This window comes from Hemiscyllium ocellatum, chromosome 11 (assembly GCF_020745735.1).
Source record: "Hemiscyllium ocellatum isolate sHemOce1 chromosome 11, sHemOce1.pat.X.cur, whole genome shotgun sequence".
NCBI lineage: Eukaryota > Metazoa > Chordata > Chondrichthyes > Orectolobiformes > Hemiscylliidae > Hemiscyllium > Hemiscyllium ocellatum.
In genome coordinates, this window is record NC_083411.1 from 101,500,774 (window position 1) to 101,520,692 (window position 19,919).

Below are 19,919 nucleotides of genomic sequence, written 5' to 3' on the forward strand. Positions count from 1 at the left end.
GACCACTCCCTCCGTGACTCCCTTGTCAGGTCCACACCCCCCACCAATCCAATCTCCACTCCCGGCACCTTCCCCTGCAACCGCAAGAATTGCAAAACTTGCGCCCACACCTCCCCCCTTACTTACCTCCAAGATCCCAAGGGATCCTTCCATATCCGCCACAAATTCACCTGCACCTCCACACACATCATCTATTGCATCCGCTGCACCCGATGTGGCCTCCTCTATATTGGGGAGACAGGCCGCCTACTTGCAGAACGTTTCAGAGAACACCTCTGGGACACCTGGACCAACCAACCCAACCACCCCATAGCTCTACACTTCAACTCCCCCTCCCACTCCACCAAGGACATGCAGGTTCTTGGACTCCTCCATCGCCAGACCATAGCAAAACAATGGCTGGAGGAAGAGCACCTCATCTTCCGCCTAGGAACCCTCCAACCATAAAGGATGAACTCAGATTTCTCCAGTTTCCTAATTTCCCCTCCCCCCGCCTTGTCTCAGTCCCAACCCTCGAACCAACTTCCTAACCTGCAATCTTCTTCCTGACATCTCCGCGCCCACCCCCACTCCGGCCTATCACCCTCACCTTGACCTCCTTCCACCTATTGCATTTCCAACGGTCCTCCCCCAAGTCCCTCCTCCCTACCTTTTATCTTAGCCTGCTTGGCATACTTTCCTCATTCCTGAAGAAGGGCTCATGCCCGAAACGTTGATTCTCCTGTTCCTTGGATGCTGCCTGACCTGCGCTTTTCCAGCAACACATTTTCAGCTCTGATTTCCAGCATCTGCAGTCCTCACTTTCTCCTAGAAAATTAATAGATCTGGAATGGTACAATACCTGATACATCAGGTTGGAGATAGGTGAAGATTCTTAGGAGCCTTTTTTCAGGTCATGGATCATAGACCATAAGGAAGCCATTTTGTCCTTCGTACCGGTCTCCCATCTTTGGAATACTTCTCAATTCAGTTCTATTAGCATTTCAAAAGTTTGTCTACAGTCTGAGGGAATATAGTAGGCTGTCAAAGGCCTAGTTTTAATGTGTACTCTTGTATACATTCGTCCAACAGTGGATGAATGAGTAGCTTTTCCCTCTGTTCAGTATACCAGTTGAATGATTCCATTTGTCCAAGTATTAAAATACTGAACCTTATTACAATGAATTGCTGTAAGTGCTCCTACCACTCCTCCATCATTTTTGTTGTATATATTGTTTTGAATATTTTTAAATGGGTAGTTATCTAAAAAATTAATCTTGAAATTAAATCAAATACCTGTTCCAAAATAATTTATATCAACTAAACGATGAATGAAGTGAAATAGTTCTTTGAATCCCTCCTCTGGAGATCGTACGGTGTTATACCATTTTTGTTCAGCTGCAAACCATCCACAATGTCATGTGTTCATTGTGAGTTGAAAATGTGCCACGTATTTGAGTTGATAAGGCTGCTCCATAGGCATTCAGGATGCACATTCAAGGTATTATGGTTGGTGAATAAGATACTGAAATGAGATCCTGTGTCTGCATTAGGGAAATGAGATGGAGAATGAGTATGAAGAGGAAGTAGAGTAGTCACAACAGTAGTCAGGAGCATAGCAAAAAGCTACTTCACCTGAATCATCATTCCTTTTCCCAATACATCAACACTTCCACAAATCTTTTTCACTGACATTTGATTGCCTTCCTGGCATTTATAACATTCTAACTCCATATCTTAGCTTTTACACATCTGTGTCCAGTGGTACACCATGTATTCCTTTTCCCTGTATTGTACTTATCCTACCCAATGTTGAGCTACCATGGATCAGATTACTTCTTCATAAGTGCATCTTTGGGAAGCTTAGGTTTTCCATGGTAGGAAGAAGTGAGGACTGCAGATGCTGGAGATTAGAGTCAAGATTAGAGTGGTGCTGGAAAAGCACAGCAGGTCAGGCAGCATCCGAGGAACAGGAAAATTGACATTTCGGGCAAAAGCCCTTCATCAGGGCTTCATTTGGGCTTTTCTTGATGAAGGGCTTTTGCTCGAAGTATTGATTTTTATTTTTCCATGGTAGCCAATCACCAGTGTCATAACTTTATATCAATATATGATTCCCAGTGTACTGTGTTTGATGTGCAAGAAGGAATGCATGCAAACTCAATCTCTTTTAGTGGCATCCTCCTGTTCAAAGATATTAGACAGACAATAGAGTTTATGAAACTGTCAATCGGTAAAGTCATATTAATGTTCAGCACTATACAATTTTAAAAAGCCAGCTTGTTTAAGTGGGAGCTGTTCTAGTTGTTCCAATGGCCATTGTTGATATTACTCCCAGGGCTGTCATTATGCCATCACAAATGCTTGGTTGCTGTCCACAATCTACAATTACCCCAGTCAGTGGATTGCAATTTTCAAGTATCATTGACAGCCCAAATAACTTATTAAAGGGTTAGCTATCTTTGATATGGAGTAATGAATACAAGTCTGTTTGTTTTTGTAAAGGATTATGTACTTGAAAGACTTTTAAAGTCCTGAATAAGTTTTCATGAATGCATTTTTTGTACTATAGTAGAAACTGTAATAGATACTTAGATCTTAATTTTATTTCATGTCAACATGATTTCTGAGATCTATCCATGATGGATACTGGGTAGTTTGGAGTGGAGGTAATAATGATGCATAGGGATAGACAAGTGTGTGAGTTGACATTATGATGGCATGGGTGCTATGAGAGACCAAAAGATTAGGAGACATGAATTGGTATGAATTTGGCTTGGGGACTGTAATAAGCCATGGAGAGTAGGGATTTGGTTGATGGGTGATAGAGTGATGTCTGGAGGTCCTAATATGTAATAAAACAATTGGGATTAGGTCTCAAAGTACTGAGGTGGTTTTTTGATATGACCTACCCTGATCCTTGGTAAGCCTCACAGCTACCTTCAATCTGCATTCAAATGCTTGCTTTCATTAATTCTGCACCAATCCAAAGTATTAATCAGGTCTTTTGGGGCTTATTTTCCTGGGATAGGTGTGTCAAACCAAGAAGTTACCCAGTTTGCAACAGCAGGAGCAAAAATCTGGGCTAATATTCCATTTCTTGTCTTCTGTCTGCACCAAAGTAGTATCTGGTGCCGTTTTCCCTCTTCCTCCCCCATATTCTTCTTTAGGAGATTACTCTTGTCTTCAACCAGAATATTATCAACACTTAAGATCTGGGGCTGTCTTCAAGTGGTTACAGAGTTGCCTGATTTACATCCCCACCAAACAGGATGTATAACCACTGTGCAACATGGTGGTGCTGTTCAAATCTGCCACATGTTAACCACATGTTAAAAAGGTATACTAATTTTAATACTAATTTTACAATGCTGGATGAGACCAAACAAACAGGCACATGAGTCATGGCCAAATCACGTGCTTGGGTAATCTACAAATTGCAATGAAATTTCTAAGTCCCTAGGTTACTCTTACCCTTTCAAAAGTTTGCAAAAATAATTCTGTTAAAAGCTAAAACAAAAGAGATGGATAATGTAATGAATTAAAACATTACCCTTTCATCCTTAGTATTTGGACCTGAATGCAATAGACAGGTAGGATGAACATTTACTCTCTACTAGTTCTCAGAGTCCTGTGAAATGTTATTGGAGAGTCAAAAGATGCAATCTGGACTCTCTATTGTCACAAAATTGCTTCCAATTTGAAAATAAATTGCTACATCATTGGTCTCACTCAAACAGAGTTAAGCATATCTGGCAAGAGAAATGAAAATGTCAAATTATGGTATATCTATGGCTGGCAGGTTTAAGGCAAATTGTAAGGCATTAAGACACTGTAAAGGAGTTGTAATCGGAATTTAACATGTCCTACCTGACTTAGAATGTTTCATTGGATGATTAAGTGAAGATTTACTCAATAGCTGATGTGTGAGTGTTTATTGCAGTTCCTGGATACCAAACTACCGCCAAACTCAGTAATATCATTGCCTACTCCTCTGTGTATAAGAAGTGTTTTGTCATTTCTGCTCAGAAACAAAATTCCCTTCAAACACTCAGTGAAGATTATTAACTGTGAGAGCAGCAGGAGAGGGAAGTAAAGAAATGCCAAGTCTGACACATTTCTTCCTCTGTGCAATGCTAAAGATGACTTTACATCAGAATTCTTCAGTGTTTGAATTCAGACACCTTCTCCTCTCTTGCTTCACTGCTCATGCATGATTTCATTTCGTTCTTTTGCCAAGACCCATTTTAGTTGTACAGTACAGTATCTTGTATTAAGCAGCAATTGTTATTTTTTAAGACATCAGTTTGGATTTAAAATAATCTTTACACTTTAAGTAAATGTTTTGATATTTTTCATACTTTATTGACAATGTATTACTATTTAAACTTGCCCACCATTGTCCAGCTGCCATTAAAGCAACTTAAGCAATCTGAAAAGAATGCCACAGCATAGCAAAAGAGGAATGTTTCATAAGCTATACATTCCCACTCAACTCTGTTAACCCTGTGAAGACCCAGTGAAGATTGTAAACCACATAATATCCTTTGAGGTAGAAATGACTCTCTCCAAATCTGAGCATTATGGTGAACATTTCATAACAGTGCCATATCAATTTAAATCAATTCTACACTCAGGATGAAATGAAATGATGGTTCTAAAGTACAGAAATCTACAGTTTTGATCCTCAGTCTGTGCTACTAATTGGTTTCAGCTAGTAGGAGTGCTAGGATTGTCCTTAGTACCTTCTAATTGGAGAGGAAAACCATCAGTGAGGATTCCTGCTTTTGATTGTTGCCTTTGACAATTGTTGAAAGTGAGCTTATTTGTGTGTTCACAGAGGACAGTACCTGGCTCGACTGTGATGTGCCCATTGTTAAATTGCCTGGTGACAGGACTCACAAATGAAAAATGGTACAAAAACCAATGTAAAATAAAAGCAGTTCCCTTATTTTTATGTCCATACTTTAGCATTGAGAGCTGTTTGCAGTCGTGGACAGGGTTAATTTGTGTTTGGATTACAGCGAGGAATTGTGTGTAATGAAACACTAATTACAGCCCCAGGTCTTGTTTCCTCAAAGGAAATTGTATGGCATGCCTGTCTTACTTAACTCATTCCAGATTGCTCTTGGACTGTGGGTCCATGTGCTTCTGTTTGAGAAAGTCTGTATTTACACAATGCACTGAGCAACAATAGAATGGCTCAGACACAAAAAACTCAAATTTACAGGTTTAAATTAATTACATGATACTTGGCAGGTGGAACTCAATTTTTTCATAGCACAAGTTATTTAATACAATTATCCCTTGTGGGTATAGAATAATATTTTATTTGGGGCAGTGAGGGAATCAATCAATATTTTCTCAAGCTTATTTAATCAGTTGGAGGGAAACTAATGCTCCAGTTGCTACGTTGAATGGGAATTTTACTAGAAACACTGACTAACTGAATTTTTATAAACACATTTACAATATCATTATAGATGAGGATCAGAGCAATTCCGTCCTCACACAGATAGGAAGGATGAATTTAAAATTGAAAGTAAAAGAGAGAAAAAGAATGAAACAGAGAAAGAGTGTAAAACAGGCAAAAAGGCAGGCGCAGAAGTTTATGGAACAAACTCCTGAGCTTAGTGCTTTGGCAATTGAAACCATGGCTGCCAATATTGGAGCAATTAAAATGGGTGGAAAATTAAATTGCATAAGCATCTCCGAGAGTTGGAGTTGGAGCAGATTACCGATAGAGGAAGTAATTTGAAAAGAAGATACAAAGATAAGAAATTGAAAGTGAGATATTGCTTAGGTGAAAACCAATATAGATCAATGAACACAGAAAAATGTGTGAATGGACATGACAAAACTTCTTACACAGGTGGCAGAGTTTGCAATGGATAGAAAATGTACAGAGAGTCAGGAGTGCATTGGCAAAGTCAAATTTCTTTTTATGTGTGTTTGATTTCACACCATGAGTTTGGGTTCAGGACAGACTGGTTGAGTAGAAAGCAAAGTTAACTATGGTCAGGCTTATAATTCAAAGTAATTTTTATTTTATTGTATTATTATATAACAAATGGAATGCTGTTATATGTGGCAGTCATAGATATACTTGGCTTTGATCTTATAGTTACGATAGGTAAGGACTAAACTATCCCATTTGTGTGTTAATGTTCATGTACTCCAAAGACTCTCTGATTATCGAATGTTCCATCTCTACCCACATTGTTTTATTTATGCCTCAAGGATGTGCGGCTCCATGATATTAACACAAGTTGCTCCAGTGTCCTGAATTCCTTTCACATCAATGTTTAGAAGTAATAAAAACATTTCAGCAGCAATTAAGGTGGGGCAAATGTGTGGGGTTGGGCTAGAGGTGGAATAGATGACTTGGATTGTGATCAGTGACTCATCACAGGTTTGAATGTGACAACAAGTTTGTGAGCAGATTGTCTCAGCTTCAAAAGAGAGAGGGATATAGACTAGCACGATGAAGGAGTTGAACCTATGCCAGTGACCAAATACATTGGTGGAATCTTGTATGGATCTGATCAACATGAGTTATACAAGATTTGTGGCAGAATTAGGTGAGATGTCAGGCAAGGCTGATCTCAATGACAGGAGCAGCTCGCTGCTTTTTTTATGTGTTTGCCAAGTGGCGAGGTGAGTTTCTCATTAGACACTGGCAAGTTGCCAATCAAGGGAGATTATAGCTTGTTAAATACCAGGTTGCATCCCTTGGTTGCTCACTTGCTGTCTTAGCTCTCACTCATTTAGCGCCTACCCTGCATGCTCACAACATCCATGCTCTGTCAGTACTTTTGTATTGATACTCTCTATGGAGCAAACATACACAGGCTGCTTGTTATTATAGGTTTGGCTGGAGGGTCGGGTATGGCACACTGATTTATCAGTTTAACACCTATAGCATATGCCAGTTGTCCCTGTAGCAAACATGATATACTCAACCAAATTGCAGAAAGAGGGAGGAGTTTAGTTCTAAGACCAATTAAGATTGAGGGACCACGGTTGGTGGTAGGTACAGTACTGTAAGCCATATGTATGGTCCACACACACAGTCTAGGGGCATGGGCCTGATGAGTTATCATTTTGAGATGCTCACTGTCAAAGGATTGTTCACTGAAGAGTGAATGATTGTCTGTTTTGTTGGGCCAGCAGCACCGATCAGGGGAATGGTGCGGTGTCAGTCACGGAGCTGTAAGGACAGAAGTTAGGGATCAGTCATGTCATGCTCATTGAAGCTAGTCAAAGGTTTGGAATGAACATAGTTCTGGAGTCCCTCTGTCAAACATGAATGAGGGTGCACAAGGGGCCTACAGCAGCAGGAGAATGATCACTGCTAAACGTTGTGGGGTCTCAAGACAGGGGAAAGAGAAGCAGCATTTGTGGAGATGGGTACAAGATTAATGACGGGGTGGATCTCAAGACATAGGGGAAATGGGGAATGGCATCAGAAGGCATTATAGGCTACTAGAGGGAATTATATTGACAGTGACCTCCATTGGTCTCCACAGGATGAGTGTAAAGGAACAGGGTGAACCTCATTAAATTGTAGTGGTTCAGGGCAGGGTGGACAGTTAAAATTCAATGTAGTGGCTCTCCACGTGTATGTGTGTGTGTGTGTGTGTGTGTGTGGCTGTCAGGGTTGTACAGGTAAAAGGAATATGGTGACTCTGTGGGAGTACCTGGTGACCAGATATAAGCTGGTGCTGATGGTGTCCACTATGGGCTGTAATTTGTGCTAACACTTGTCATTCTCTGGATGGAAAATGAAATTGGAAAATGGCTGGGATAGTGCCCAGGGTGGACAAAATCAATGACACTTTTATGGGTGAATGCATAGGATCCATGTCTGCTGGATGTTTGGAAACTGAACAGGTAAATACATGGAGCATCCATTTGCAAACTGCAGCTGCATTTGATTTTTAATCATTTCCTTCAAGCATACGCAATGCATGCAGAGTGAACGTGTCCACATTCTTGTCCAACTGTTTGCCTGCACATGATGATCTGCTACAAGACAATGGTCAGCTGTAGGTCTACATTGGTCTTTGGGGATACAGTAGCACTGACTTAGAGGAGGTGCTCAGATCTGATGTAGCTAAGGACAGATGAAATTTGTGATGTGGTGGTTATTCAGTGACTGGGTGAGAGAATGAGGTTGCATGTGAAAGGCCATGCTGGCTATGTGCTGTGAGTTGCAAGGCTTTGTGTCTGCTGTGTGATTATGCTGCTGGTGAGATGAAATGCTGGATTGTCAATGTTTCTCCAGGTGCACAGAGACCTTTTAAAGATGGCACGGGCAGAAGAGGTGCCATACTTTTGGTGGATATCTACTGAATGGTGAGTTGTTCTGGGAGCAGTGTGTGGTAGGGCAAAATTAGGACCAGGCAAGAGGGACACCATGGGATGAGTTAGGTAGTTAATGAGATGTGTTTGGTGAGACACCGTGAGAAATTTCACAGGGCCTCAAGGAGAGAGAGTTCCTTGAAAATGACAAAGGTTATAACTCACAATTAACCAAAACAAAATTAAGATTGAGCCCAATGACTTTTGTCTTCCAGTATTTCCAATACAAGAGGCTGACAATCTAAGAACAATTAGAGGAAGAATCAAGAGAAATGATGATGTTGTCAAGGTGAATGTCATCGCCATGCATATGGAAACTGATGCTGTCTTTGGATGAAACAGCACAAGATAAGAAATAGGACAGGCCAATGGTCAGTTCCTGGGGGACACCCAATATGATGGAACAGTGGGTGTTTCTCTGACTACAACCACTAGATAAGCATAGAACATGACAAATCTGGTCCCACTTAAATGGAGGACAGAGAAGGCTGACGATGGGTGACCAACTATAACACAGGATGAAGAGCGATCAGAAAGAATGAGTAGCAATAGTGTGTTGACCTCTGTCAGTCATAGATGATACCATTTGGGACTTTGTAAAGAACCACTTCAAGACCACAGCAGAAGTGAAAATGTAATTAGAGATGCTGAAACATGGAATTCCAATAAAGATAAGCTGTGATTGGGAATCTGTAAGCATTCAGAAGATTATTGGATAATCAGCAAGGGGTTAAAGGGTATAGTTGTCAGGAGGATTCCGTTGGATGTCTGGTGCAGGGTGAGGATGGGTGTGTGGTCTAAGTGAGTGATTGTTTTCTGCAATCACTTATCTACAAGTATGAAGGTCAAAGTCGTTCTGTAATGGACTTGGCAGAGAGAGATTAAAAAAAAAGGCATTCCTTATTTGAGCTTGACTCCATGTGCAGCAACAAAAAAATTCCTAATCATAATAGGAAACTACTCGCAATCCCGTTAAGGCAATGAAAGGGTCTCGAAATTTAACAGCCCTTCAGCAGAAAGACCCTAGATGGTGGTCTTTGCCTACTGCATGTTGGCAGCAGCTGCCTTCAGCTTTAGTGCATCCCTCAGCACGCATCTTGGAATGTGCTAGTCTGCAACACTCAGTCGAGGTCAACTCTTTACATTGGAAGACCAATAAATTTTGGACAGAACAATGAGTGTCTTTTCGCCAGGTTGATGGTTCTCCAGGTGCTGTCAATGTTTGCCTTGGTGCACATCCCAGGGAACAGCCTGTAGAGCACAGAATCTGGCATCACGGAACTGTTCAACACAAACCTCAACAAAAGCCATTGCATCTTTACAAAGGTACCTTCCAGAAGGAGATGTGTGACAGTCTCTCTGCCAGTGCAGCCCCTTTGAGGGAAGTGTGCAATAGGGCACACAGACCAGGCATGCATGAAGAACCTGATGGGCTGTGCCCTCCTCACAACCAGTCAGGCTTGTTGTAAAGTTCTGGTGATGAGACATTCTGCCAAATTATTTTGGCAGTCTGTTCAGGGAATCACGTGACAGGATTCACTCTCTTCTTTTCCTGAGGACATTACGTGCCAACCCCTTTCTGACAGACTTGTTGTCAAAGGTGTTTTTCTTTGCAAATTTTTTCACAAGAGATAGATGATACAGAACAGTCCAACTACAGCAGCAAGACTCTTGCAAGACTAGAGACAGGTACGGTGGGCGGCACGGTGGCACAGTGGTTAGCACTGCTGCCTCACAGTGCCTGAGACCCAGGTTCATTTCCCGACTCAGACGACTGACTGTGTGGAGTTTGCACGTCCTCCCCGTGTCTGCGTGGGTTTCCTCCAGGTGCTCCGGTTTCCTCCCACAATCCAAAGATGTGCGGGTCAGGTGAATTGGCCATGTTAAATTGCCCATAGTGTTAGGTAAGGGGTAAATGTAGGGGTATGGGTGGGTTGCGCTTCGGTGGGTCAGTGTGGACTTGTTGGGCCGAAGGGCCTGTTTCCACACTGTAAGTAATCTAATCTAATCTAATCTAAAGGTAGGACCTCAGTACAGAGTGACACTTGATGTTTGCTGACCAAGGGTCTATGCATAGCTTGACGCACCCACATGCAAAGTTGGCATAAAGGACCGATCAGCCCAGTTCCCAAAGAACATGGCCTTGCTCCTGCCTCAATTTACTTTGGTTCCTGAGGCCACCTCAAACTGGTCACAGATCATCATGAGTCTGCACACTGGCAGCGGATTTGAGCATAAAACGGTAACATCATCCATGTACAGGGAGGCTTTGATCTGCAGGCCTCTAATGCCTGGAATTGTCACCCCCTTATGGCTCACTCCTTTCCTCTTGGACTCAGCAAAAGGTACTATACAACACACAAACAAGGAAGGAGAGAGTGGGTAACACAGCCTGACTCCAGATCCGATCAGGAAACTTTCTGATTCCCGCCCATCAACTGAGACAGCCCTTTTAATGTTTGTGTAGAGCAGTCAGATCCAATTGCGGATTCCCTTCCCAAAGCCCATTTTGGAAAGCACATGCCACCTGTATATGTGTGATACCCTGTATATTTTGAAGCTTTTTAAAAATTGCAAACATATGCTTTATTCATACAAAAATCATCTATAAGCACGTACAAAGGTTCTGAACCAGTTCTGTATAGTTTTTGCAGAGAGAAAAAAAAAACAAACTCTTGGAATTTTGACATTTATCAGAGCTTCTCAAAAGTTGCTAAACACAAAAGCATTTTCTACTTGTGTGGAAAATTAGTCATGTTATTTTTGAGGCACAAGAGGGTTTGACAACTGAACAAACCCTTGTTATATTTCATTGGAACGACCCCAGACAGTGATCTTTCCCCACTGTGCTTTGGCAGCAGTTGGCCCAGGCTTTAGTCCACCCCTCAGCACATAGTCTCCGACCTTGGAATGTGCCAATCTGCAACAGTCAAGATCAACTCTACATTGGAGGAACAGCAACTTTCAAATAGACCAAAAAACATCTTTCAAAAAGTTGCTGGCCTTCCTGTTGCAGTTGATGTTTGATTCAGCGTGCATCCTGGGAACAGCCCATAGAGCACAGAGCTGCTTGGGGAAAACTTCGACAAATTATGGTTCATCATTTTGAACACATTAATAAGCTTGCCTCGAAATCTTCACTGCCCTATGAAGAATAAGCTCAATGTAGCTAATCATTGCTTGTATTTAACCAATGACTTGCAGAGGTGTAGCATCACTTCCTTGCTTTTATACTCTATGCCTCTGCTTATAAATCCACGGATCATATAACAGTTTCAACTTGACTGGCCACCTTCAGAGAATTATGCATGTGAACCCTGAGATCCCTCTGCTCCCATACTCCCCTGAAAGGTTGTACCCTTGAGCTTATGATGCCTGTCTGTGTTTCCTCTCCCAAAATGCATTAACTCACATTTGTCTGCATCGAAATTCATCTGCCAGGTGTCTTGCCACTTGTTAATGTCACTCTAAAGTCACTCATCATAGAGTCATAGAGACGTACAGCACAGAAACAAACCCTTCGGTCCAACTCATCCATGCCGACCAGATATCCCAATCCAATCTAGTCCCATCTGCCAGCACCCGGCCCATATCCCTCCAAATCTTTCCTATTCATATACCCATCCAGATGCCTTTTAAATGTTGCAATTGCACTATCCTCTGTTACTTCCTCTGGCAGCTCATTCCATACACATACCACCCTCTGTGTGAAAACGTTGCCACTAAGGTCTCTTTTATATCTTTCCCCATTCACCCTAAACCTATGCCCTCTAGTTCTGGACTCCCCGACGCCAGGGAAAAGACTTTACCTATTTACCCTATCCATGCCCCTCATGATTTTATAAACCTCTATAAGGTCACCCTTTAGCCTCTGACGCTCCAGGGAAAACAGCCCCAGCATATTCAACCTCTCCCCATAGCTCAAATCCTCCAACCCTGGCAACATCCTTGTATATCTTTCCTGAACTCTTTCAAGTTTCACAACATCTTGCACTCATTATTCCAACAGTGGCCTAACCAATTTCCTGTACATCCGCAACATGACCTCCCAACTCCTTTACTCAATACTCTGGCCAATAATGGAAAGCCTACTAAACAGCTTCTTCACTATCCTATCAATCTACAACTCTACTTTCAAGGAGATATGAACCTGCACTCCAAGGTCTTTTTGCTCAGCAGCACTCCCAAGGACTTTACCATTAAAGTCCTGCTAAGATTTGCTTTCCCAAAATGCAGCACCTCACATTTATCTAAATTAAACTCCATCTGCCACTTCTCAGTGCATTGTCCCATCTGATTAATGGGCCTGTTGTAATCTGAGGTAACCTTCACTGTCCACTACACCTCCAATTTTGGTGTCATCTGCAAACTTACTAACTATTCCTATTATGCTCACATCCAAATCATTTACATACATGATGAAAATCATCCTCACAATTCACTTTTCTCCCTAGCTTAGCATCTTCTGAAAAATTAAACATATTACCCTCAACACCCATCTCCAAATCATTTATATAAGTCTGAAAAAGCAAGAGTCCTAACACCAATCCTTGGGGAACACTACTTTCAACTCATTTCTGAGAAACACCCATCTATACTTACCTTCTGCTGCCAAGGGCCCATCAGTACCAAACATTTCTAATTTACTCAGTAATTTGCTATATTGCACCATATCAAATGCTTTCTGAAGGCCCAAATATACAACAGAAACAGCACTTGGGAAGGTGATGGATAGCGATAGTCTGCTAATTTGGAGACTCTGGGACATGGGTTTGAATATTGCCATGGCAGATGGTGGAATTTGATTTCAACTTTTAGAAATATCTGGAATTAGGGGTCAGGTGATGATCATGAAACTGTTCATTATTGTTGTTCAGACAGATAATTTTCAGGCTCTATTTGAAGGTCTTGATGGACTTGCTGAGCAAGAAGGAGGAAATTCCCTCTTAGCAGAAGCATACTTGACAAGTTGCAAACCATCAATGGTCATAAATAGCATAGAGGGTGTCCATTCATTGCTTAGTATTTAGAGTTTGGTGGCAATGAAAATTGATTTAATGATTACTCTAGGCCTGCCAAGGTAAGTCTTCCTAACCATATCTAAAAACCAACACTTGCAAACCTACCTATCTCTGTTTTCCAACACCCTTCACCACTCACATTTAATTTAACTTTCTTGTGATGATACTTGTGCACAGTGAACCTACCACTTTCCTCACAATGGGCTTCTCATTTCCCTACTGCTGTACACCTTTGTTGTAGCAACAGCAGTATTTACCCTTGCATCAGCATCTGCACACGTGTTCACCAACTAGAAACTACCACATTCCATTTCTTGTTGATGCACAATACCAAGTAACCATGTCCTGTTCCCATTTAAAAGAAGCAGCCATGAGGATTGTGCCAACATGCCAGCAGGTATCAACATACATAAGATAGTTATGAAGTTTATTGATAAAATAAGCAAAAGCAATGAGTGCAGCAAAGACCTCGAGGCTTTGAACTGCCACTTTGTTTAAACATCATAATAAGATCACAGTAGAAGACAGTTGCTAGCTTGCTCTCTAGTCCTCCCTCTGATCTTGTCTGTGTCCAACAGCTGACACAAGCTGTCAAATTATTTTAGGAGCTTGACGTGTTTTGTGTCATATTCTTTCATTTTTAATTTGTCAAAGTAAGAGATCAAATTCAAAAACTTCTCCAATTTTTTTTCACTCAGTGTTAGCATGAAACATACTCAGCTTGGGTTTTTAAAACAGATTCATTCTTTGGACATGGGCATTTCTAGCAAGGCCAATATTTCTTGAACATCCAGAACACTTCTTGAGAATCTAGAGCTGAACCTGATTCTTGAAACTCTACTTATTATATTACATCTTATGATCGGAAGGTCAATGTGTCCTAAAGAGACATGCTTGCAATATCATCTTTATTTCACAATATAGAACATAGAACATTACAGTGCAGTACAGGCCCTTTGGTCTTCAATGTTGCACTGATCTGTGGAACCAATCTGGAGCCCATCTAACCTACGCTATTCCATTCTTGTCTGTATGCCTATCCAATAACCATTTAAATGCCCTTAAAGTTGGAGCGACTACTACTGTTGCAGGCAGGGCACTCCATGCCCCTAAAACTCTGAGTAAAGAAACTACCTCTGACATCTGTCCTATATCTATCACCCCTCAACTTAAAGCTATGTCCCCTCATGCTAGCCATCTCAATCTGAGGAAAAGGGTCTCACTGTCCAATCTATGTAACCCTCTGATCATCTTGTATGTCTCAATTAAGTCACCTCTCAACCTTCTTCTCTCTAATGAAAACGGCCTCAAGTCCCTCAGCCATTCCTCGTAAGACCTTCCCTCTATACCATGCAACATCCTCGTCAATCTCCTCTGAACTTTTTCTAAAGGTTCCACATCCTTCCTATAATATGGTGACCAGAACTGTATGCAATATTCCATATGTGGCTGCATCAGAGTTTTGTACAGCTGCAGCATGACCTCATGGTTCCGAAACTCAATCTCTCTACCAGTAAAAGCTAACACACCGTATGCCTTCTTAACAGCCTTATCAACTTGGGTAACAACTTTCAAGGATCTATGTACCTGGACACCAAGATCTCTCTGCTCATCTAACATAATATGTGACCTAAAGGTATAAAAGTTCTCATATCCATCTTGCCTCAAGATTTCCTGAAGCATAACATACTCATGGAAGCAACCTGCTCCATTCTGCCCTGTTGTAATCTGTTTTCTTAATATTGGTACAGACATTTAGGTATCTGAGAAATGTATGTATATAACAGTTAACAGTAAAAATTGTCCATTGGATTTTTCAAAACCATAATATCCACCCCAATTTCTTTTGTTATGATGGATAACCTAAACATTGTCCTATCAAGTAAAATATTCTGCTGGAAGCAAACACATAGGCCAGCCATCAGGTAGTAGAGGTATTCCCAAAGTCTCTGAAGTTTGGATTTCTAAGATTTTGACACAAGGGCAACATTGAAGGAATGGCAATCTAAGTTTATTGACCCCTAGACCTTTCCTAGACCTTTCCATTTCTATCTCGGGCGACCGAATCAACACAGACATCTACTATAAACCGACTGACTCCCACAGCTACCTAGACTACACCTCCTCCCACCCTGCCCCCTGTAAAAAGCCATCCCATACTCCCAATTCCTTCGTCTCTGCCGCATCTGCTCCCAGGAGGACCAGTTCCAATATCGTACAGCCCAGATGTTCTCCTTCTTCAAGGACCGCAGATTCCCCCAGACGTGATCGACGATGCCCTCCACCGCATCTCCTCCACTTCCCGCTCCTTCGCCCTTGAGCCCCTCCCCTCCAACCACCACCAGGACAGAACCCCACTGGTTCTCACCTACCACCCCACCAACCTCCGTATACAGCGTATCATCCGCCGTTATTTCCGCCAACTCCAAACGGACCCCACCACCAGGGATATATTTCCCTCCCCTCCCCTATCAGCGTTCCGAAAAGACCACTCCCTCCGTGATTCCCTCATCAGGTCCACACCCCCCACCAACCCAACCTCCACTCCCGGTACCTTCCCCTGCAACCGCAAGAAATACGAAACTTGCGCTCACACCCCGTCCCTTACTTCTCTCCAAGGCCCCAAGGGATCCTTCCATATCCGCCACAAATTCACCTGCACCTCCACACACATCATCTATTGCATCCGCTGCACCCGGTGTGGCCTCCTCTATATTGGGGAGACAGGCCGCCTACTTGGCAGAACGTTTCGGAGAATACCTCTGGGACACCCGGACCAACCAACCCAACCACCCCGTGGCTCAACACTTTAACTCCCCCTCCCACTCCACCAAAGACATGCAGGTCCTTGGACTCCTCCATCGCCAGACCATAACAACACGACGGTTGGAGGAAGAGTGCCTCATCTTCCACCTGGGAACCCTCTAACCACAAGGGATGAACTCAGATTTCTCCAGTTTCCTAATTTCCCCTCACCCCGCCTTGTCTCAGTCCCAACCCTCGAACTCAGCACCGCCTTCCTAACCTGCAATCTTCTTCCTGACCTCTCCGCCCCCACCCCACTCTGGCCTATCACCCTCACCTTGACCTCCTTCCACCTATCACATCTCCATCGCCCCTCCCCCAAGTCCCTCCTCCCTACCTTTTTATCTTAGCCTGCTGGACACACTTTCCTCATTCCTGATGAAGGGCTTATGCCCGAAACGTTGATTCTCCTGTTCCTTGGATGCTGCCTGACCTGCTGTGCTTTTCCAGCAACACATTTTCAGATCTTTTAGCTCTTTGACTATATTGGCACCTAATATATGAAAATGTTTAATTTGCCCAGTACATTGAAGCTAGTTGAAGGATAAAGTATGCAGTAAGCAGCATCAACTTTGTTTGCAGCATCAATAGTGGAGCATTTACACACATATGCACAAGCTTCAAAATTTGCTCTCCTTGCAATTATAAGCTGAATTTTATGTTCCATGGCTAAATCCAAGTTGACAACTGAGTTGGAAGTTTTTTTCTTCTGTGATGCCTAGCATGTTTTCTGACTGTCTCTTACCAAACTCACTTCATTTGCTACCTACCTTACCTCTGTAGTGTCCATCACATCAGATTGTGGCACCATCTTACCATGCGGTATTACCAGGACAACTCACCACACAGTGGATATCCACCAGATGACATCTTTAATAGGCTACTATGTACCTGAATGAGTATTGACAATCCAAAACTGCCTGAGTGGTCAGGGATTTTTGCAGAAGATGCCACAGACGGGGAAGACGGCACTGCAATTGTCCGTCAGGGATCTGGAGATTCTGATTGAGGAAGTGGTCAGCCCATGTTGTGTGGGCTGCCTGTGTATCTTCCATGTTTTTGGGCTATTTAGAGTCCTTCTCTCCTAAGGAGACTGTTGTAGAATAAAAAGATTTTGTACATTGCATTTGTGCAACTATTTATATGTTCTAAGAACAGGGTATACATTGATAACAAAGATTTTTAAGGTGGACCTAATCTAGGGTCCATCTCCTTAGGAACCTTTTCTTCTAATTCTCCCCCTTTCTCCTCATGCCATCATTGCAGTGGATGTTGCTTACTGCATTCCATCACACATTAAGAGCCATACCCAAAAGTACAGAAGCAAAATACTGCAGATGCTGGAAATTTGTAAGTTTGCAGATGACACCAAAATTGGAGGTGTAGTGGACAGCGAAGAAAGTTACCTCAGATTACAACAGGATCTTGACCAGACAGGCCAATGGGCTGAAAAGTGGCAGGTGGAGTTTAATTCAGATAAATGTGAGGTGCTGCATTTTGGAAAAGCAAATCTTAACAGGACTTATACACTTAATGGTAAGTTCCTAGGGAGTGCTGCTGAACAAAGAGACCTTGGAGTACAGGTTCATAGCTCTTTAGAAGTGGAGTCACAGGTAGATAGGATAGTGAAGAAGGCATTTAGTATCCTTTCCTTTATTGGTCAGAGTATTGAGTATGGGATTTGGGAGGTCATGTTGCGACTGTACAGAACATTGGTTAGGCCACTGTTGGAATATTGCGTGCAATTCTGGTCCCCTTCCTATAGTAAAGATGTTGTGAAACTTGAAAACATTCAGAAAAGATTTACAAGGATGTTGCCAGTGTTGGAGGATTTGAGCTATTGGGAGAGGCTAAACAGGCTGGGGCTGTTTTCCCTGGAGTGTCAGAGGCTGAGGGGTGACCCTACAGAGGTTTACAAAGTCATGAGGGGCATGGATAGGATAAATACACAAAGTCTTTTCCATAGGGTTGGGGAGTGCAGAACTAGAGGGCGTAGGTTTAGGGTGAGCGGGGAAAGATATAAAAGAGACCTAAGGGGCAACTTTTTCATGCAGAGGATGGCACGTGTATGGAATGAGCTGCCAGAGGAACTGGTGGAGGCTGGTACAATTACAACATTTAAAAGGCATTTGGAGGGATATGGGCTGGGTGCTGGCAGGTGGGACTAGATTGGGTTGGGATATCTGGTCAGCATGGATGGGTTGGACCAAAGGGTCTGTTTCCATGCTGTACATCTCTATGAGTCTATAACTCTAAAATCATACATTTATAAACATTATAATTTTGTGTTGAATTTGACATCAACCTTTTTGCAGTCGTTGCCTGATTATGCCAGAAATCTCAGCAAAGGTCATAAATGTTTATTATAAAAATATTCTTTGGAGGAAGAGTCACATTGGACTTGAAGTGTTAACTCTGTTTCTCCCTCCACAGATGCTTCCAGAACTGCTGAATTTCTCCAGCTCTTTCTGTTTTTCTTCCTTAGACAACAGTACACTGAGTACAACATGTTGCAGGAAGGCACCAGGTACAAGCAAAAGGTTTTTCAGGTTCTTCGATGCAAACTTAGAAGTCCTAGTGGAGGAATACCAGCCCTGTATCTCCATAGGAAAAAAGGACATTTCCATGGCCTCCTTGCACCATTGCCCCTCTCTCATTCACTTGTTGGCCTCTTTTCACCATCTCAACCCTTTACCACACCAAGAGGGATCTCTGAAGATGCTTTTGGTTAAGTAGGACCTTTACCCTAAGTTGGAGTAGCACAATGCTTACTTTGTTTTCAAATGAGGTACTCAGAGAAATTCAGGAGTAAACGTTGGTGCATTCACAACAAAATTTCCCAGAGCGTCTCCCATTGTGTGTCAGAGGTCCTCTTTACAGTTCTGGCAGCAACAACCACGAAATACTGAGTATCCTTTTATAAAGTGCTTGATAGCAACATCAAAGCTGTACTTATTCTTAAACAGCTGGTTGCTGTTAAGAGAAGTACCAGATAATGTGCCAGCTACCAAAGTGCTGTGCTGCCTCTTTAATGAGCACCAGAAGTCATTGTAAGTGGCAATCATTGCTTTAACAAGCCTCATGGGCAGCTATTCCTCATGCTGGCTTCAATCTTTTTAGGATGATGGCATTTGCACTAAATGCAGTCTGAAGTATCATTTTAGGTCAAGCCCCTATTTTGGGCACTGTTGGTCTGAACCCAGGGTCTGCAAATGACAAGAAGCTCTTTAACATCGAAGTACCAGTTCCCAACCTTTGCCATTGGATAACATTAAATTTAAAATTCTCTAAAAAAAATTAAGTTAAGAAAAATAATGAGGATAAAAGACTACTTACTTATTCCAAAACTCAGCATATTCAAATAGTTAGTATAATGAGATAAATTAAATTGTTGTCTGAAGAAACCTGCTTGAATGGTATATCTGCGCCATGGTTGTAGATAATGTCTTTGATTCAAAGAACACAATTTATGATTGTGGCCATTTGGCTTCTAATATAGCAGAGGTGATAAATTATTTTGAATCTGATGTTAGAAACTAGTATCAAAAGAATTAATAGAGAATTGTCTTTATTCTACATATCTTAATTTAAAGCTTCTATTGTGATTAAATTTACTCATAAAATTATAGTTAAACATATTAAAGTGTGAGAATTCAGAGCTAGATCGATTTTAGTTTGGATTTCTTTCAACTGGGGAGAATATATGGGAAGAAATCTAATACAGGTCTGAGCCATGTGGTCTGTGGCAAG